At 41.7% G+C, this 21812-nt stretch overlaps 1 protein-coding gene across 7 annotated transcripts in view; it reads left to right on the top strand.

The window, feature by feature from the left end:
* The first annotated feature begins 2611 nt into the window (after positions 1-2611).
* B3GALNT1 (beta-1,3-N-acetylgalactosaminyltransferase 1 (Globoside blood group)) overlaps positions 2612-21812 on the top strand; it is a 33326-nt gene continuing 14125 nt past the window's right edge. Inside the window, exons 1-4 of one of the 7 annotated variants that reach the window (XM_068546198.1) lie at positions 2990-3320; positions 4256-4335; positions 4755-4843; positions 12615-12694. The gene's annotated coding sequence lies outside the window, so the exon portion shown is untranslated. Of the gene's footprint in view, positions 3321-3416; positions 3732-4255; positions 4336-4754; positions 4844-12614; positions 12695-21812 lie in introns of those variants that run through there. The other 6 variants (XR_011074283.1, XM_068546199.1, XM_068546194.1 and 3 more) reach the window with 6 other exon arrangements.

Below are 21812 nucleotides of genomic sequence, written 5' to 3'. Positions count from 1 at the left end.
AGCAGTTGAACCAAGAAATCTGTAAACAAAATGAAATGGAGGGGGCGGGGTACTTCCCAGGTGGCGCAGTGGTTAAGAATCCGCCTGCCAATGCAGGGGACAAAGGTTCGAGCCCTGGTCCGGGAAGATCCCACATGCCGCAGAGCAACTAAGCCCGTGCACCACAACTACTGAGCCTGCGCTCTAGAGCCCACGAGCCACAACTACTGAGCCCACGCATCTAGAGCCCGTGCTCCGCAACAAGAGAAGCCACCGCAATGAGAAGCCCACACACCGCAACGAAGAGTAGCCCCCGCTTGACGCAACTAGAGAAAGCCCGTGCGTAGCAACGAAGACCCAACGCAGCCAAACTTAAATAATTAATTAATTAAATTTAACAAAAAAGGAATGGGGGCCCATATTTATAGTCTTGATGTAAATCTATAGATCACAATTGGGGATGGGTGATTATGACGAGGCTTGAAGTTAAATAGATGATCCAGACCCACCTGATTTTGAGCAAAGCACCACTACGATCAATACTACACATCTAAGTTTGCATTTGGCCTAGAGCAGTGTGGTAGCTCCTTTCCAAATATGTTCCCTCTCCACTCCACAGTGAGCCTCATCTCCTGGTGTTCATGCCTTGTCTGATCCCCTCCCCTTGAATCTTGAACAGTCCTATGCTTGCTATTGACCAATAAAATGTCACAAAAATGATGCAACATAACTTTCAAGTCTAGCTTCTGCCTTGCAGCTTCTGCCTTGGACTTTTAGAAAGCTGACTCTGATGAAATTCAGATCAACTGGCAGAGGCATGAGCAGACACTAATTTGCTGATGCAAACAAAAACCATTGATATGATCCACTGACTCTGACTCACTAAAAATTGTAAAAGTGGAGATACAGGCTCTGTTTAGAACCCTACATCTGTCTGTGGAATAGAAGATGCCCTTTGAGAGTTCTCTTGTGGGAGTTGAAGTGGTCACTGTTATACAGAGTAAACTTGACGTATATCTCACCCAGTGGAGCTTATAAGCTTAAATGGATGAGCTCACACCCACAGGTGTTTGATATGAGCCAGAGACCAGGTGATCACAGACCGAGTTTACACACAGTATTACATATTCTTGATTTGTTTCTGTTGTTAGAATAGAACTGGGAGTTTAGTTCAGGTATGCCCAGTTAAATATAGGAAACTCCTCCTGGATTTTATCAAGCCTTCTTAAAACATACATCACAAGACCTTGTAGAAAGTATCACTGCTTTTACCAGAATTATCCACAGGAACCCTAAAGTGGTCCAAACTCCACAGAGTCCAGAGTTTTACTGTTCTTTGAATGAAGCTAGTACCTAATTCAATGAAGCACCTAACACTAGGTACCAGAATGATCCAGATGATTACTCTATCCACCTAGATGAATGGATTTGTAACCCATGTCCTCCTTGCAGGGATCTAAGACTTTCTCCTCCAAACAGATCCAAAGTCTCCACCCCACAGATTACCTATTAACCACAAAAGAGAAAATGGAGTTTAACAGAGAAATCTGGAGAACACTTCAGATTTCAGTGACCATTGATACTGGGACAACCTAATATTATGCATATAAAAATAACAGGGGTCTAATATTTATTATTATGTTCTTGCTGATGGAAAACAATAAGAGCACCTCATAAAGTGTGCCATCTTAGAAGGATTCTTGCCATCTAATCAGACCTCTCAACCTTCCTTTGAGCTTACAGGAAATATGGGATCTAGAGAAAAAAATTCAATGACATCAGGAGGAAAACAAAGACAAATTGTGAAAGTAGAACCCTCTGCCAAATAACTGGCCTAGACTCTTCAAAAAGTTAATACCACAAAAACAAAACAGGTGGAGGATTGCTCCGCATTAAAAGAGACAACCATAACAACAAATACAATGCATGAATCTTCACAGGACTCTCTTTCTTTTTTCTTTTTTTCTTTTGACTAGCAGCAGTCTTTAATGTAAATGTCAGGCAGAGATCCACACAAATTTGAAAAAAAGTCTTTAACTTGAAAGAGCTTAAAACAATAAAAAAAAGATTAAATAGACAATTCAGGAAACAGAGGAAACTCAAAAGAGAAAGTCCTGAAATTTGTCTTATTATCCATTTGGTAAGAGAAGATATTGCATCCCTTAAATAAGAACTGGACGCCATGGGACTATCTTTCTACAAAACCTATATATGACTTTTTTTGCTAACTGGAGAAATTTGCATATGGGCTGGATATTAGGTGATGTCAAATTATTAAGTTTCTTAGATGTAATTTAGTTTCTTATGTGGTTGCATAGGAGAATGTCTTTGTCTTTACTTAGGCGAGAGAGAAAGAAAGCAGTTACCGCAAAATGTTGAGTTATTCATTCTCGGAGGAACGTACATGGTTGTTCACTTAACTATTCTTTCGACTTTTCACACCGTGATGCCGCAGCCGACCTGTTCACAGTGCGACAGACAAGCGGCCAGAATGGGGAACTGTTTTCGGATGGCATTGTGTCAGGGGTGCCGAGAGAGGAGAGTAAATACTATCTCTGAATTAATTCAACAACCTCCACCCAGAGGCCGGTACAACCGGAGCCCATACAGCACACTCAGCTCCCGCGCCTCAAAGCGTCTCCATTCCTCCCAAGAAGCAACAGTTAGTGACAACTCGGGGTGGGACAGACCTTCTGTGAATTCTCCAGACCAAAGGAGAGTTTCGAGAGGCATTTCTCGAGAGCATGCGACTCCCGGGACTCCTGTTCACACCCCAGACCATTGTAACCCCGACTATCCCCAACCTTCTTTTTCTATTGATTCTACAAGGAGAACGCGCATTTCTTCTGCGAGAGCAAAGCACTTCCCAAGGTGTCTTCTTCCCTTCATAGCTCTGTGCGGATTTTAAAAGGTAAATCCCTCCCGGACTGCCTCGAGGCCGAGCACTTACGCAACTTGAAAACAGGACAAGCCGGGCAAAGAGAAGCAAGTCTTAAACAGAAACCTTCCCGGGGTCAGCCCATCGACTAACCGCTGCCAGGCTCAAATGTAAAATGCCTACCTAGCACCGCGGTGCATGGAATGCAAGGTGACGCCGAGAATCCAGAGGTCGCGCCCGGATCAGCGCGGAGGCCTTGGGGCCGCGCGACGCCGCCCTCCTGGGGGCTCAGGGCCCGCGCGTGCGTGCGTGCGAGCGAGAGGACGAGTAAGGAGCTCCGGGCCCGGCGCGTGGTCTGCGCGCGCCCGGCCGCGCGTGCGGCTGCGGGAAGGCTGCGTGTGCGCGCGGGGCGGGAGCTTCGGCCATCCGCCCACGTCGGAGCACGGTACGCGCCGCGCGGGAGGTGAGTGTGGTCAGGGGTGGGTGCTGGGGCGGCGCGGAGCCCTCGGAGGCCCCCGGCCTGGGTGGCGGGCGTGGCACTGGGACCTGCTCCTATCGCGACGCGCCCTCCTCCGGGACACCGAGGCCCGGGCGGCTGGGCCGGGAGGCGGGCAGGGCGGCGCTGCCCACTCCTCCGGCCCTCTCCCGGGCGCGGCCGGGGTTGAGCCGCGAGCGGCCGCGCCCAGGGTCTTGGGCCTCCGCAACTATCCGCTCCCCCACCGGGTGAGCGCGGGAGGTGGGGCCGCGGGCGACACCGAGGAGCGCCGGGGTGCGTGGTAGGGCCAGGCCGAGGCTGCGAGGAGCACGCTGTCCGCCCTGCTCTATCCCAGCGCGCAGCCCACCTCCTTCCCGTCGCCTCGGGGAGCAGCACGAAGCAAGTTGGCCGGGTCGGCGGGGGAGCGGACGGGGACGGTGATTCGGTGTCGGATTCCCCAGGCAGGCCTGGAGTGAAGCATTGACGAGGAGTTAGGGAAGGGCCCAGCAGCCGAACTGTGGGAGGCTTGTTCCTCCTGGGGAGGGGTTGGGAGGAATATGGACCTAAGGAGGAGAATGGGCGAATTGGGCAGAGAGAGGAGGACACCCGAAGAGGCTAGGGCTACATGATTTTTAAAAGGGGTCTTAGCAAGCATACAGGCATTTTAAAGGAAATCTTTAAGGTGCAGTGGAGCCTCACTTTTCAAGCAATAGGGAATGATGCCAGCAGCAAGCACGAGTGGCATTCCGTGTTCCTTCTCTCTCTTCCAGTGTTCTAGGAAGGAGAATGTGCAAAGCAGAGATGGTTTTCTTTCCTTCATGTGTTTTGCACATAGTACCAGCGTTTAGGAGGTGACTGCTTTGTCAGGTAAAGCTATCAGCAAGGAACAAATTACCAAACCATGTCTTTTTTTCTGTTTTCAGAGGTAAGGAAGATTTGAGTTTGCAGTCTTCAACTGGGAACAGCTTTGTGTTTTAGCTTTCCCCAGGCGGCTTAGACAGAGGTAGGGAGCTGATTTTGTGCTCTCAGAATGTGTTGATGCCTGATAAAAGCATACATTGAACCTGTATCAGTGTAGAGAAGGGAACTATTTACTATTTAGAAATAAGAGTTTAAGACCTTTTTTTTTTTCTCCTGACTAGAAAGTTCATTCAAATGAATGGTTGTTGGGTAATTCCAGTCCTGAAAATAAAGCCTGTTATCAAGACAGTGGCCAAGTATAATTCCACATGAGATGAATGAAGTGATTTGAGAGCAAGGAGGAAGAAGAGAGGATCACAGCTTTTCCGAAAATGAAAAGAATGTTGATATATAATGGTTTGCTCCTATAGCAGCTTGCTAGATATAGAACATTAATTTTAGATATCTCATGCCCAATGTTGTTATGACTGAGATATATTCTTTTTCTGTTCCTCTGTTCAGTAGTGCACGGCAAATCTTTTAATTAAAGCATGGAATACGGAAAACAAAAAACTTCAGCTAGTGCTTTAGTCTCATCTGAAATGCTACAGGTAAGTTCCTCTTATTTTAATTGAGAAATTATCCTTATCGGTTAAGATTGACCATAATAGTCTCCTTTATAAGATTTTAAGGATCATTTACGCAGCTACAAGTTTTGTTGTATATTCTAGTATATTTCTTTCCCTAAAGGATTTGAGGAGTTGGAAGAGTTAAGCTCAATTAAACCATTTTAGGTTATATATATCATATTATAACCTATTATAATTATATTATAATTATAATAATTATAATTATTATATAATATATATATTATATATATTATATATATATGTTTTTAAATTGAATCATTATTAAAATACCATGGTATCTCAGGAAAACTTAACTATATAAACTTATTTTAGTGGTCATATTCAACTCAAGATCAGACTCAATTCTCTTTATCCCTAAGAAAATACTCCAGTGGTTACTTTTCTCTCTTTTCCTTCCCTTTCAAATGATTTGCCTTGTCTCTGCCCAGTCTCCAGCTCTGTTCTGTCCACCATTGGATGATACAGGTAGAATCCCATTTTAGGAAATGCCTTTATTCCTTCTGCAACCATAAAATGTCCAGGCCAAATACACTTTTCTGTTGCATCAGAAAACAGCTATCATTGCTCATCCCTGCTCACTGTGTAGTAGGTAAACACACTACAGCTTCATGAATGAGGTCAAAACTGGAGGGTCAAACAGGATGCTCTTAAAAGACCTGGCACAACAGGTAAATTCAAAAGTTGCAGTTCATTTAACAGCAGGTTCTTTGGCAGATATCTTTTTTTGGACTATGAGCAATGATTTTGTTTTAGTAAAAAGTTGCATATTATAAATATCGATTTGCTTTTGCAACCGGAGCTTTTGATACATTGTGAATTAGAAGAGAAGGGAAGGCGATGGTATAAGTTAGAAGCAACTTGTAGGGGGCATGTCTAGATGAGGAGGAGATGAAGCCACAGAACAGTCTGTAGTGTGGGACCCTGAGAGGCTACAGGATAGAAGATTTGGCCAGGGGTGTAACTTGCACCCCTTGAAACTGAGAAATTAAGGAATAAAAAACAGAGCTAGAGTAGATTGTTTCTCATTCTGTGTGGATCTGACCCTGATACAGGTAGTTAGTCAGGAAGCCAAGGCCTTTTGTTGTCCCCTTATAGCATCCACAGCCTAGTTTAATACTTCTCAGCCCTTCTACCCTTCAGGAACCATTTCATGTAGGGAACATGTTACGAGCACTAGGATCCCCTTTTCAGTAACATAGCCTTCTGGGGTAATGAGGAAACAGAGAAGAGAGATCTTAGGAGGTTTTGTTGCTGTTCTGAGTTGCCATTTCATGGGGCTAGACAAACACTTTCAGACCAGCAGCCTATTTTGAAAATGGTTTCATTGGAGCACAGTCACATCTATATGTTTAATAATGTCTATGGCTCCATTTTCGCTACAAAGGCAGAATCAGGTAGCTGGGATAGAGACCATGTGGCCCACAGAGAAAATATTTGTCATTTGGCCTTTTATTTTTAAAAAGTTTGCCCACTCGTAGAACACAGATTTCTGCTAACCTCCAAAGCAGTGCGCTTTAAGTAGGCTCTTTTAAGTTTGAATTAAGGAAGTACTGCTCCTGTTAAACATTTCACAAGTCTGCAACCACCTACTACCAGCATGACAGTGAGGGCTGCAACCATGTCTCTTATCTGGAGCTGTATTTGGCTGTTATTTCGGTAACAGAATTTGTTTTCAAGAACGGAGTTACCCACTTGCTGAGAGAAAAAATTATAATCAACTCTTATCTCAGTATTAAATAGTTTCATTCTCTAAACTGATATAATTTGTATAATTTGCACTTTTGGGGGACATCTACACATTCTGAGAGTGCAAACTCAGCACCTTGTCATGAATGGTGGCCACAGGTTTGGAGACATTTGAGCTGGGGGTGGGGGGGTGTCCCTCCATCTTCTCCAGGTGGGCTTTGCTCATAATGTTCAGTCTAAAACTTGGAGTCATGAACCTTCCTCCATGCTCTGCATAGTGTCAGCAACTTGAGGGCCAGGCAGCCTAGCCTGTAACACAGGTCCGGCATATCGAATGAATGAATGAAATACATTCAAATAGCTAAGGACAGGGGAAACAGTAACTTAGCTTGAGAGACAAGAATGACAAAGATCTGTAATACTCCTCACCTAGGGCAACAATGGGAAGAAGTGTTAACTAGAGCAGCTTGCACTGTCCTCTTCCTCCAATGAGTAAAGCTGTTTGTAGCAAAACAGAGACAGGCAGCTCAGCTCTCAAGGCAGCCTTGGCGCTACTCTGCCTGACTTGTGTCATCTTTGCTCTGCTCCAGTTTTCCTAGCTTCTCTGAACCTGGTTATCCTGTTGCCTCTTCCCACAGGCTGCTCTGTCACATGGCTCCCTCAGACTGCCTACCACTCAGGGCAGAGTGTGTCCACTTTTGTTGTACTCTTTGCTCCCTACCCAGGGATCTCAAGAGGCTATGGGATTGGGTGTGAGGTTGGGCTCTTCTGCAGGCACTGTGCTCTGGAGAAGGAGCACAGCATTTGGAGTTGAACATAAGTTTGGGTTCCAGGTCTGCTTGTATCTGGGCTGCACCAGTCTCTGAAAAATGAGATAGTGATACCTATTTTACCATGTTGTGAAATGTGCTTTGTAAATTGCTGTACAAGTGATACAGACTTAAGCCCAAGAGTCCACTTAACCTTAAAAAAAAAAAAAACCCTGCTTAAAATTCTAAGGTATTGCAAATTACAAAGAGTACCTTTTTTGTGTGTTTTGGATACAAGTGCAGATAAGGCAGAAGCAAAGAGAAAATCTTGAGTGAATTTTCCTTGTCAGGTTCTACTACTTTGGGCTGCTCCTCATCTTTCTCAGTCTTTCTCATGCCACAAGCCCAGAAATCTATAAAATACAGTTGTCCTCAGTATCTGCAGGGGATTGGTTCTAGGACTCCCTCAGATACCAAAATCCATCTCAAGTCCCCAAAATGGCATGGTATTTACATATAATCCATGCACATCCTTCATATACTTTAACTCATCTCTAGGTTACTTATAATACCTAATGTAATGTAAATGTTATGTAAAACATAACGTTTAGTTATGTTAGTTGTAAATACAATGTAAATGATATGTAAATAGTTGCCAGCACACATGGCAAATTGAAGTTTTGCATTTTGGAACGTTCTGGGATTTTTTTTTTGAATATTTTTGATCCAAAGTTAGTGGAGCCCATGGTTGCAGAGCGCTGTGTTCCCATATATTGTTATTCCTACAATAAAATACTTTGTTTACAAACGGTATATGATATGTGTTTTTAAAATATGTTTTTAAAAACCCAGGTGTCTTCTACCTCAACATGCAAGAGGCTGGAGGTTTCCATTTTAATGAGGCTAGAATGAAGGGCATTCTCCCATACATCTCAGAATATCTGAAGGTGGTATCACTGCAACCAGCAGGGGATGCAAGGGCAGAATGGGGAAATAATGGAGCATTAGGTATTTATACTCACTGTCTACCTAAAACTGTGTAACAACCACAGAGAGTTATGCTTCATATGGGGGGTTTTCTTAAACTCATTGAGTACTTCAGATTCATTCTTAAAAATGGAACAGTTTTAAAATTTTATGCAAAATGAAACCTTTTCTTTTTAAAGGTTTTTTAAAAATATATTTATTTATTTATTTGGCTGCATTGGGTCTTAGTTGCAGGATCTTTGTTGCAACACTCAGGCTCCTCTCTAGGTGTGGTGCGTGGGCTCTAGAGCACACGGGCTTAGCTGCCCCGCGGCATGTGGGGTCTTAGTTCCCCGACCAGGGATCGAACCAGCGTTCCCTGCATTGGAAGGCGGATTCTTAACCACTGGACCACCAGGGGAGTCCCAACCCTTTTCTGTATACTACATTTTAAACATGAATAACAAAGTCATGGAATCTTGGAGTTGGAAGGGACCTTAGAAGTTATCTAAAATAACTTAAAACTCAGTGAGGAATTAACCTTCGTAACATTCCTGCCAGCTGCTTGAAGATTTCTGTTGGTGAGGAGCAGCCCATTCTAGTAATCTTTACTGAACCTTCCCACTGATTTTTTTTTGCCTGCTTTGGGTCTTCATTGCTGCACGCAGGCTTTCTCTAGTCGCGGTGAGCGGGGTCTACTCTTCGTTGCAGTGCACAGGCTTCTCATTGCAGTGGCTTCTCTTGTTGCGGAGCACGGGCTCTAGGCGCACGGGCTTCAGTAGTTGTGGCGTGTGGGCTCAGTAGTCGTGGTTCGCGGGCTCTAGAGCGCTGGCTCAGTAGTTGTGGCGCACGGGCTTAGTTGCTCTGCGGCATGTGGGATCTTCCGGGACCAGGGCTCAAACCTGTGTCCCCTGCATTGGCAGGAGGATTCTTAACCACTGTGCCACCAGGGAAGTCCCCCACTGATTTTTATCTTTGGGCTTCCATTTGCCTTCTGGAGTTACACTGACGTATTGTTCAGAATATCTGAAAGCATCTACCACGGCCCTTTTAAGCTTTTGTTTTCCCCGGAACAGAACATTCCTCAGTTCCTTCAACCACTACTTCATCCATTTATTATGGGAGTTGAGAAACCAAACCCTTAACCTTCCTCTCAACTATAACTCTAACTTGTCGATGATCCTTTTAAAATGGAACATACATGTGGCTATGGGTTTATGACCCCTTTTGCCCAGACTCCTTTCTCTTTCTTGAACCCAAGAGTGCATTAGGGGTTTTAGTGTGTGTGCTGGGGGAGGGAGACACATTATGGTACTAGCATGTAGGATTTCTGTTAGCACTGCCATTCATTTACAAGCACCTGGGGAATGCTTTCCGTGCTAGGTGCTGGGGACACAGCAGTGTACAGAAGTGAGCATTGTCTTTGTTCTGGTGGAGCTAGATGGGATCTGAGAGGTATCCTGGCCCAGTCCCTTAAAGGCTCTGATGAGAGAAGCAACTCCCTAAATTCAATAACTTGCCCCCTCCCCCAGCCACTGGAACTAGAATCCTTGTTTCCTGCCTCTCCAGTTATTCCTTTACACCATCGCCTTTCTTCATACTGAATTCATACTCAACTAAAGCCTTTAGGTCTTCCTTAGATGGGTGTTAAAATGGTCTCCCATCCTCTCTTACGCAGTTGGTTTTTTGAACTGTGATATAAGACAGTAAAATTTTTCCCATCAGATTTCACCTTGCTTTGGCTCTATTCTAACCTGTTGAAAGCTTTTTAGGTTGCAATTATATCTTCTAATGAGTTTGCTATTTTTTCCTGCTTTGTCTTGCCTTCAAAATTGAATAAACCCATATTCATTTGTCTTTGATAAGAAATATTAAACAGGAAAAGGCTAAAGATAGGCCTGTGATTAAACCCTAGAGATTTTCTCCCAGGTTGACAGAGATGCTCTAACAGCCCTAGAACATAAGTGGGAGGACAGGTCTTTGGCTGTTTTGGTCGATACTGTATTCTCACAGTCTAGCTTGACCCCAAGAGGCGTGTGTTGAACAAAAGACTGGCTGTGAAAAATCCACTGGCCAAGATGGATCAGCCGATTTTGAACCATCTAGGCGCTGCCACTGGACTCAGCTTTTTCCATTTGGTTCAGAGGGACCCTTCAGTGCACTGCCCTCTTCAGAGAAGCTTCATTCTTGTGTGTTATCTGAGGCTTCCCTTGATCTTCTGGTCAAGGAACCCTTTTGAATATGGAAATGAGGTTAGTCAGACGAAGTTTTCTTAGTGACTCTGCTGGTTCCTGATGGTCACTGCTTCTGTGTCGAAGTGTTCACTAATGTTTACGTAAGTGTGGGAACTTACTCACAGTTATTTGGAATATAAACTCACTAACATTATTCCCCCTCAGCAATTCTGCCATTTCTGAAAAGTGTACTTGGAAGAGACTTGTTGAAAATTGTTTGGGTGAGAATTAGAAAGAGCTGAGCATGATTTGCTCGGAGATTGAACTGTGTTTGCATTTAGGATTTCCCTTCTTTTAAGTTTCTGGTTTAGCTTTGTCAACTCTTTATGCCTGGGGAAGAACAGAGGTGCTTCACTACATGGAGGAAAGTATGAAGACATCAGACTAGAGTCATAAAAACAAGTCAGGAAGGATGCCTTGTACTGCAGAGGTTCCAGACCTCACTTACGGGGTGAGGACACCTGGATTTCCAGCCCTGCTCTGCTGCCTGTGAGCCCCTGACTAAGGAGCAGGTCTCCAAAGCACTTACTATAGTGCCAGGACCAGGCAGGTGCTGTTGCTGCAGTTATGGAGAGAGGGGAGTATGAAGAAGTTAGGTAAGATAGAAAGCAAGTTCTTTTTGCCATTAACTTTGTTCGCCCCGACAGAGTAAAGAATATTTCATTTTTAAGCATTATTAGATTATGCACATGTAGTGGTTGCAGTTCATTCATTCAGTAAATAAAATTTGATTCCCTGTTATACTTCCAACTGTGTGCTTCAAAGTAAGAAGAAATGTAAGTCTTATCAAATATGCTTAATCCTTAAAGTAGCTTGATGCCTCTTAAATATCTCATACCTCAGTTTGGAAAGGTTCGTGTATTTTGTAGTTCTCCTCCAGTTGCTAGAAGTACCTACTGTAGGACTTTGGACAGTGCACACCATCCCCAGTTGTAGGAAGACTGTGGGGCAGGGGGGAGGATCATAGGAGAGTGAAGCATGTGTATGGAGGAGGAACCAAAAGGTCCATATTTGGCATCATGGACCTATTAGTAGTTCCATGGCTTCTGTGTGCGTGGTAGCAGAACATTAGGAACTTTAAGATGCTATAGGAAACATAATCCAAGCCTCTAAAAGAAGGCCTACTGATTTGCAGGGGGAAGATGGATCAACTAGGATTTATTTGCATGTTTAAATGTGTCATAAAGCATAGAGCGTCATGTAAGAGACATCAGGAGCTAACAGCAGGGTTTGTAAATGGAACAAATTAAGAAAATAAAAGTAAGGGGAATTCCCTGGCGGTCCAGTGGTTAAGACTCTGTGCTTCCACAGCAGGGGGCGCGGGTTCGATCCCTGGTCAGGGAATTAAGCTCCCACATGCCGTGTGGTGCAGCCAAAAACAAACAAACAAGCAAATAAATAAATGGTTTCCAAATTAAAAAAAAAAAATGAGTAAGTTAGAGCATACAGTGGATGTAGTAATAATAACAGTTCTCCAAGAGATGATAATATTCAATAAAGTTTGAGAACCATTGGCTTAAGAAAGAAAAGGGAAGGGAGAAGTAGTGGTCAGACATCACTGGTTCTGTCTGTTTCTAATATAATTGGAGGAGGTAAGAATGACAGAATTTTATATTGCTTTGTTTATGAATTAATGTGTTCAGTTTGAGAGGGTACTACTAGGGAAATTTTCTTCAAGGATATGTATTTTTTAAATAAATTTATTTTATTTTATTTTATTTTTGGCTGCGTTTGGTCCTCATTGTGGTATGCGGGCTTCTCATTGTGGTGGCTTCTCTTGTAGCAGAGCACGGGCTCTAGAGCGCAGGCTCAGTAGTTGTGGCACGCGGGCTTAGTTGCTCCACGGCATCTTCCTGGACCAGGGATTGAACCCATGTTCCCTGCATTGGCAGGCGGATTCTTAACCACTGTGCCACCGAGGAAGTCCTATCATTTTGTATTAAACCCTATATGCACAGGACCTTTTTTGGGCAATTAGGATTTCTACTCCTTTGTAGTATCATGTTTTATGCAGAAGTCAGAATGTTGCACAGCTGGCAGCAGTTTAGTAATTATCTTTTTTTTTTTTTTTTTTTTTTTTTGGCTGCTTGCGGGCAGGATCTTCGTTCCCCAACCAGGGATCAAACCCTGCAGTGGAAGCGTGGAGTCCTAACCACTGGACCACCAGGGAGTTTCCAGTAATTATCTTTAATAGTTAGCTCATGTTTTCTCCTTGGATGACCCTGAATCTAGCATGCTTGGGCCCAGAATTTCATTGAAATTTGTTTTTCGTTTGTTTTTGTGTTTGTTTTTTCCTGTCTGGACCTTTTTTTTTTTTTTATAAGTAGACATTCATTTTAAGTTATTATTTGTTTATTTATTTATGACTATGTTGGGTCTTCGTTTCTGTGCGAGGGTTTTCTCTATTTGCGGCAAGCGGGGGCCACTCTTCATCGCGGTGCGCAGGCCTCTCACTATCGCGGCCTCTCTTGTTGCAGAGCACAGGCTCCAGACGCGCAGGCTCAGTAGTTGTGGCTCACGGGCCCAGTTGCTGCGCGGCATGTGGGATCTTCCCAGACCAGGGCCCGAACCCATGTCCCCTGCATCGGCAGGCAGATTCTCAACCACTGCGCCACCAGGGAAGCCCCTGGACCTTTTATTTTTAAATGAACTTTATCAGAATCAGTGCAGCCTGTTAGAATAAGGCTTTGTATTAGAAAATAGCTGAAGAATAGTAAGCATAATCTAACAGAAACTCAGGAATTTACTTTTGGATTCAGTTTATTCTTGGGAATATTTTCGTAATATGTTAAGTGGATAAAAACACATTACCAGACCATTTGTACAATATTTAGATATCCATCAAGCACCTACTGTGTGCTAGGCTCTGGGCATATAGCATTGAACAAGATGGGCAAGGCCTTTCCTTCATGAACTTACATTCTTTTTTTTTTTTAATTAATTAATTTATTTATTTATTTTTGGGTGTGTTGGGTCTTCGTTTCTGTGCGAGGGCTTTCTCTAGTTGCGGCAAGCGGGAGCCACTCTTCATCGCGGTGCGCGGGCCTCTCACTATCGCGGCCTCTCTTGTTGCGGAGCACAGGCTCCAGACGCGCAGGCTCAGTAGCTGTGGCTCACGGGCCCATTTGCTCCGCGGCATGTGGGATCTTCCCAGACCAGGGCTCGAACCCGTGTGCCCTGCATTGGCAGGCAGATTCTCAACCACTGCACCACCAGGGAAGCCCCGAACTTACATTCTTGTGAAGGGAACAGACAACAAACAGGCAAAGAATTCCAGGTAGGGCTAAGGGCTTAGAGGAGAATAATGAGGAATGTGATAGAAGATAGGGGCTGGGGGAACTACTTGAGATAAGGGGCCAGGAAAGGGCTAAACTAAATGACATTTTGCTGAGACCTAAAGCATGAGAAGGAGCCAGACTTTCCAAGAACCAGCTTTTGAGTTAGAGGGAGAACAAGGGCAGACTCCCTGAGGGAGGGAAAGAGTTTGACACAGTCAGGGATCAGAAAGGAAGCCCTTGTGGCTGAAACAGGGGTAGGATGAGGGCAGTGGCAGCTGGTGGGATGGGGGCTTATGTTTTCCTGAGGAGAGACAGGCTTGATAGATCTTCATCAAAAATGTTAACATTGCGGGACTTCCCTGGCGGTCCAGTGGTTAGGATTCTGTGCTTCCACTGCAGGGGGCGTGGGTTGTTTTTTGTTTTTGTTTTTGTTTTTTTGTGGTGAGAACAGTTAAGATTTACTCTATTAGCAACTTTCAAGTCTAACAATACAGTATTGTTAAACGGTCCACACATTGTACATTAGATTCCCCAGAATACATTCTTTTTTTTTTTTTTTTTTTAATTTATTATTTATGGTTGTGTTGGATCTTCGTTTCTGTGCGAGGGCTTTCTCTAGTTGTGGCAAGTGGGGGCCACTCTTCATTGCAGTGCGCGGGCCTCTCACTATTGTGGCCTCTCTTGTTGCGGAGCACAGGCTCCAGACGTGCAGGCTCAGTAATTGTGGCTCACGGGCCTAGTTGCTCCGCGGCATGTGGGATCTTCCCAGACCAGGACTCGAACCTGTGTCCCCTGCATTGGCAGGCAGATTCTCAACCACTGCGCCACCAGGGAAGCCCCAGAACACATTCTTATAAATGGAAGTTTGTACCCTTTGACCGACATCTCCCCATTTCTCCCACCCCCTAGTTCCTGGCAACCACCATTCTACTGTTCCTATGAATTAAATGTTACTAGATTCCACATATAAATGAGACCATGCAGTATTTGTCTTTCTCTGACTTATTTCCCTTAGCCTAATGATCTCAAGTTCCATCCATGTTGTTACAAATGGCAGGATGTTTTCTTTTTTATGGTTGAATAATATTCCTGTGTGTGTGTGTGTGTGTGTGTGTGTGTGTGTGTATGCCATATTTTCTTTATCCATTCATCCATCAATATGCATTTAGGTTGCTTCCATATCTTGGCTATTGTGAATAATGCTGCAGTGAACATGGTAGTGCAGATATCTCTGAGGTTTGATAATTTCGTCTTCATTGGATATATACTCAGAAGTGGGATTGTTGGATCATATGGTAGTTCCATTTTTAAGCTTTTGAAGAAACTCCATACTGTTTTCCATAGCGGCTGAACCAATTTACATTCTTACCAACAGTGCCCAAGGGTTCCCTTTTCTGCATATACTCTCCTACACTTGTTATCTCTTGTGTGTTTTTCGTGGTAGCCATTCTAACAGGTGTGAGGTGATATCTCATTGTGGTTTTGATTTGCATTTCCCTGATGATTAGTGATACTGAACACCTTTTCATATACATGTTGGCCTTTTGTAAATTTGTAAATCTTCTTTGGAAAAATGTCTATTCAAGTCTTTTGCCCATGTTTTAATTGGACTTTTTTTTTTTTTGCTGTTGAGTTGTAAGAGTTCCTTATGTTTTTTTTTTTTAATTTTTATTGGAGTATAGTTGCTTTACAATATTGTGTTGGTTTGTACTGTACAGCAAAGTGAATCAGCTATACGTATACATATATCTCCTCTTTTTTGGATTTCATATATCCCCTCTTTTTTGGATTTCCTTCCCATTTAGGTTACCACAGAGCACTGAGTGGAGTTCCCTGTGCTATACAGTAGGTTCTCATTAGTTATCTATTTTATACATAGAATCAATAGTGTATATATGTCAATCCCAATCTCCCAATTCATCCCACCCCCTCCTCTCCCCCTTGGTATCCATGCATTTGTTCTCTACGTCTGTGGCTCTATTTCTGCTTTGTAAATAAGATCATCTATACCAATTTTTTCAGATTCCACGTATATGTGTTAACGTACGATATTTGTTTTTCTCTTTCTGACTTCACTCTGTATGACAGTCATTAGGGTGTGGAGAAAAGGGAACCCTCTTACACTGTTGGTGGGAATGTAAATTGATACAGCTGCTATGGAGAACAGTATGGAGGTTCCTTAAAAAACTAAAAATGGAACTGCCATGTGACCCAGCAATCCCACTAGTGGGCATATACCCGGAGAAAACCATAATTCAAAAAGACACATGCACCCCAATGTTCATTGCAGCACTATTTACAATAGCCAGGACATGGAAACAACCTAAATGTCCATCAACAGAGGAATGGATAAAGAAGATGTGGTACATATATACAATGCAATATTACTCAGCCATAAAAAGGAAAAAAATTGGGGCACGGATTTGATCCCTGGTCTGGGAACTAAGATCCTGCATGCCGCATGGTGCAGCCAAAAAAAAAAAAAAATGTTAACATTATCTTTCAGCTTTTATTGTCTTTGTGCTTTGTTTTTGCATTCACAGTTCTCTGATGAACATGTATTACATTTGCAATTAGAAACATTTTATATATTTTTTAAATAATTAAATTTACTTTCACTTTGTAGAAAATAACCAATGTTTTTGCACCCCAGGAAAGAATATCAGGTTATTTTTGCTTAAATAATTGTACCATTGCTGTAACTCAACTCTCTTTTCCATTTCTCTAGAGCCCTTGCATTTGAGCTGATCACTCCGCCCACCGCCCCCCCAGTTTATTTTCTTGTGCCTAGCATGTTTTTGATGCAAAATAAAAGGTCCATACCTGCATGAATTATTAGTTACTATTCATTACTGTTGTTAGTAACTCATATTTCAGATTTTGAGAATGTGAATCTTGAGTGTTTCTGTGTAAAGATGGTAAGGCTGTGATGCTGCTTTACTGTTTCTCTCAAGGTTCAATGGTTCCAAGAAGTTAAAACCCACTCAGAGCAGCTCTGGTCAAGAGGGCTGCGGCAGACTCCCCAGGATAGGAAGGGCAGTGGCCAAGAACGTGAGGTTTGGAGTCCTGTTTGATTTTTGTCTCTACCACTTATAGCCTGTGACTTTGGGCAAGTTACTGACTCTCTCTAAGCCTTAGTTTCCTCACCTGTGAAAGGTGAACAGTAAAGGTCTTTAAAGCTCCTTAATTCGTGGGCTCTCTTGAAGATGACATGGCTTAGTGCCTGTGCTCTTCCCACACCTGGGGCATCCAGGGCCAGCACATCGTGTGGACACCTGCCTACACTGAATGCACATAGTATCTGAGTAAACAGATAATTGATTGGACTGCCAAGCTCTTTTGTACATTTCTATTGAAGTATGGCATGCAAAAAGAAAAGTGTGCAAGTTAGAAGATAAATTATCAGAGTGAACACACCTGTAGCTACCATCTAGGTACAGAAACAGCACATGGCCAACACCCCAGAAGGTCCCCTCCAGTCTCTCCCAATTATATTTCCTCCTTCTCCCCAGAAGTCACCAGTGTCCTGAATTCTAATGCTTTAGATTACTTCTGCCTGCTTTTCAACTTTGTGTAAATCTCATTGTAGTGTCTGTTCTTTATGTACCTGGCTTCTGTAGCTCAACCTTATGGTTGAGAGATTCTCCGTGATGTCATGTGGAGATGTAGTTTGTTCGTTTTCATTTTGTATAATGTGCTATTCTCTAAATTTCTTTCTTCTACTGTGGGTTGTTTCCAGGTTGGGGCTCTCATGAATAGTGTGCTATTAAAAACTTTAGTGAACATTTTTTGGTGTCCTTATGGACATATACGTTGTTGAGTGTTCTGCCTGAGGGTGTAGTAGCTGTGTCATTGGGTACATGTATGTTATATCTTAGTGAATAACACTAAAAAATTTTCCAAAGTAGTTAAACCAGTTTGTTTAGTTTTTTGGGTTTCCTTTTTTACTTCAAACTACTACTTAAATATTTATTTATTAAATCATCAAAATTAGTTTCATGATTCAGTGAATACAAAGATGTTCTAGGATAGCATTTCCCAAAGTGTGGAATTCTAGTCCTGCCAGAGGCTCTGAAACTTAAAATGGGTTCTTTGTTCAGATAAGTTTGAGAAACATTGCGTAATATATCCTCTTCTCAGAGAACATACATTAACATATTAAAAACTCTGAAAAGCCCTCCATTAAAAAATAATAGTTTGAATGATGTCCAGTTTTTTGGTCCACAGCCCTTTTGAGGCTCTGTAACACCTGTAGATAAGACACAGATGCAGCCATCTTTGGCTGCCATAAAGTTCTGTGCTTAATAACTGAGATGTTGGTTCCTTCTCTGAGGACAGTGGTTTCATTTGATGGTTAAAGCATTTGCATGCTTAATAATCTGGAAGCTGACAACTGTTCTGTCTCTGTAGGTTTTCTGGGCTTTTCTATTATTTGAGATGTTTCTTCAGCTGTTGTTGATCAGCCACCAAATCAACAGTAATTACTGGTGGCCTGCTGTGCACCCAGCGTTGTGCTACACTTGTTAGAGAAGATGGTTTGCTTAATGTAAATTATTTAGAGTCTAGTTGGTGAATGCATGTGCAGTTAATACAATCACAAGTTTATTTTTTATAAAATGAAAATTATTTTTAAATTATAAATATAATTTGTTGACGGTGCTATGTGACATTATTATTTAAGAAGTCAGTAGTAAAATAATAGTGTCCTTGTTGGGCCTTTTTATATTTTTCTATGCATTGATGTTTTAGGTTTTTCTTTCTGTCCCTCCCCTGGGACATGGGATTTAGAATAGTGTCAGGGTTCACAAAGACCACTGCTCAGCCTTCCTAAGAAGACCTGTGCTCCCACTGTCAGGGAATGAGCCAATCCCAGATCTCAGGCCAGGCCAGCTTGACTTCTGTGACTTCATAGTGTGTGCATTTATCTGCATGGCTGAATGTCGTTTAACTTCAGAAACTACAGAGTGCCCTCGTGCTGACTGGTTAATTCATGTTCTCCACATAAACCTCACAGTAACTAAATTGGTATTTATGATTTATATCTGGAAGGAGACACTTTTGAGAAGTTAACTTCTCCAAGGTCACACAGCCATTAAGTGTTGCAGACAAGATTGAGGGTGAGCCATCTAACTGCATTTTTATTATGCTTTTTTTCCTGTTTTGATAAATTTAAATTACAAAGAAAACTATAAGAGAAGGCCTATTTTTCTATCACCCTGAATTAACAACTGCTAATATTTTATAGTATTTGTGTCTAATCTATTTGCTCCCGTTTTCCCCACACACCCCCTTCATTCTTTCACAGTGACACCCACACTGCTTAGTGTGGAAGGTGTTCCTGCAGTCCCTTTAAAAAATAGTTTTATAGCTGCTTCTGAAAGCTTACAGTTTCTTGTGTGTGGTTTAAAACTGTTTATCTAAATGGTGTATTTTATATATGTGTAATCATTCAACTTGTATTTTTTTTACTCAACTTTTTATTTTCAAATTGATATACTATGTACAAATCTAGTAACTATCTTGTAGGATTCCACTGGAAGACAGACCAGGTTTTATTTATCTATTATCTTATGGATAGACAATTAGGTTACCTCAAATTTTCCACTTTCGTAGTCCCCCTAATGAGCATGCTTGTACATGTCTCCACATGGGTACACGTATGAGAGTTTTTCTAGGGTGTGTTCCCACAAGAGGAGTGGCTGGTTTTCAGTTTTGCTAGATGCAGCCCTATTGCTTACCAGAGGGGCTGCAACAGTTTGTGCTTCACAGTGTGTGACAAATAGCATTTACTCCAGTACCTGATTAATATTAAACTTGGAGATTTTTCGATGGTTTAAAAATTTTGTATCTGACTTTAATTTGCACTTCCGTGATTACTATTGAGATCAACTTGCTCTTTTCATGTCCGTTGGCCACTCTTTCTTTCCTCTTCTGTGAACTTCTTGTTCATGTCACTCATTTTCCTTTTGATTGGTAAGTTTTATATAAACTTTATATAAACAGAAAATAATGACAGCAGATTATTACAAATATATATTATATAACGAATATATATCCAGAAGAGATTCTGTATACCAGTCCTTTGTTTTTACTTGTTGTAAATATCTTCTCTGAGCCTGAGGCTCATGTATTTTTTTTTTAATATTTTATTTTATTTTATTATTTTTGGTGGCACCACGTGACATGCAGGATCTTAGTTCCCTGAGCAGGGATCGAACCCACGCCCCCTGCAGTGGAAGCATGGAGTCTTAACCCCTGGACCACCAGGGAAGTCCCATGTGGCTCATCTTTTAACTGTGTTTATGGTGTCTTGTCGTATAAGTAGTTTGATATCTTGTTGTGACCCAATCTGTTTCGCCTCTCTTTTATGGGATATGCTTTTTGTGACTTGTTTACAAAGACTTTCCCCATGCTAAGGTCACAAATCTATTCTGTATTTCTTATCGTGGTATTAGTTTTGCTTTTTTTACATTTAATTCTTTTATCGACTCGGTATTTTATTTTAGAAATATGAATATAATTTTACTTTTTCCACATTTATTCCAAAACAGTTTATTCAATACTTTCCCCATTGGTTTGCAGAGCCACCTCTGCCATTTTTCAAGTCCCAATGGATGGGTGGGTCTATTTCTGGTCCTGTTATCCAGCTGTTTAATACGTTGTTCTATTCCTCTGGTTTAATTACTGAGCTCTGCAAAATATTTGATAACACCAAATCCACCAGAACCCCAACTTCATTCTTTGTTCTCAAAATTTTGCTGGTTATTCCTAGATCATTAAGTTCCTTTCATAATCCTATGAATTTATTGATCAGTTTGGGGAAGTGGAATCTTACACTGGAGTTTTCTTATCCCCGAACATGTTATCTCTGTTGTTTATTCACATCTTTTTTATACTCTTCAGAAAAGTTTTTTAGTTTTCTACATCAGGGTTCAGCACATCTTTTGTTACCTTTATTTGACACTGTAGTTTTTGTTGCTATTGTGTTTTTCGTGTTAGATTTTAATTTTATTTATTGTTTTAATGTTTCTGATTTGTATGTAAGCTCATATCCAGCATCTTGGTAAACCTGTTAGTTCTTTGATGTTATCTTTTTCCCCTTGAGTTTTCTAAGTAGATGATTATATAATATGAAAATAAGGGCAGTTTTTTCCCTTCCTTGACGATTTTTATATCTTATTTCCTCTTCTTGTTTAGGGGATAGTAAGGCTCACTAGAAAAACACTGAATAGTAGAGGTGATAGTGGGCATCCTTGTCTTTTTCCTGACTTTAATGGAAATACTTCTGAAGTTTCATCATTAAGTTTGCTATGGTTTCTTCAACAGGTTAAGGAACTTCCTTTCTATTCCTAATGTTTGTTTTTTTAATAATCATCTGTATTGGTTTTTGTTTTTCATTATTTTCTGTTTTATCTTTATTATTCCTTTTGTTTTCTTAGTAATAACATAGGAATTTTTTAAATTTCTTATACTCAGATCATTTATTTTCAATCTGTTTTTTAAAATATGTTATCTGTTAATGCTGATGAAAGAAGACAGACTAAAAAGTCTGCATAACATATCATTTCATTTATGTGACATTCTGGTAAAGGCAAAAATATAGGGATGAAAAACATCCGTGGTTGCCTGGGTGTTGGGGGAAGGACTGATTACAAAGGGACACCCGTAGAATGTTTGTTGTGATGGAACTGTTTCATATCTTGATTGTGCTGGTGGTTACATAAGCGTCAAAACTTACAGAACAGTACAACAAAAAGGATGAATTTTACTGTATGTAAATTATAAGCCAGTAAAAAAATATATCACATGGATACAAAAAATATATCACATGGATACAAAAAATATATAAAGTAATTCTACTTTTTTAAAAAGGTACATTATTTTTATGTTTTCTTTTTTCTTTTTTTATAAATTTATTTATTTTTGGCTGCACTGGGTCTTCGTGGCTGTGCACGGGCTTTCTCTAGTTGCAGCAAGTGGGGGCTACTCTTTGTTGCGATGTGCATGCTTCTCATTG

Source organism: Eschrichtius robustus, chromosome 6 (genome assembly GCF_028021215.1).
Source record: "Eschrichtius robustus isolate mEscRob2 chromosome 6, mEscRob2.pri, whole genome shotgun sequence".
NCBI classification, from domain to species: domain Eukaryota; kingdom Metazoa; phylum Chordata; class Mammalia; order Artiodactyla; family Eschrichtiidae; genus Eschrichtius; species Eschrichtius robustus.
This window is presented reverse-complemented; position numbering and strand designations above follow the sequence as displayed.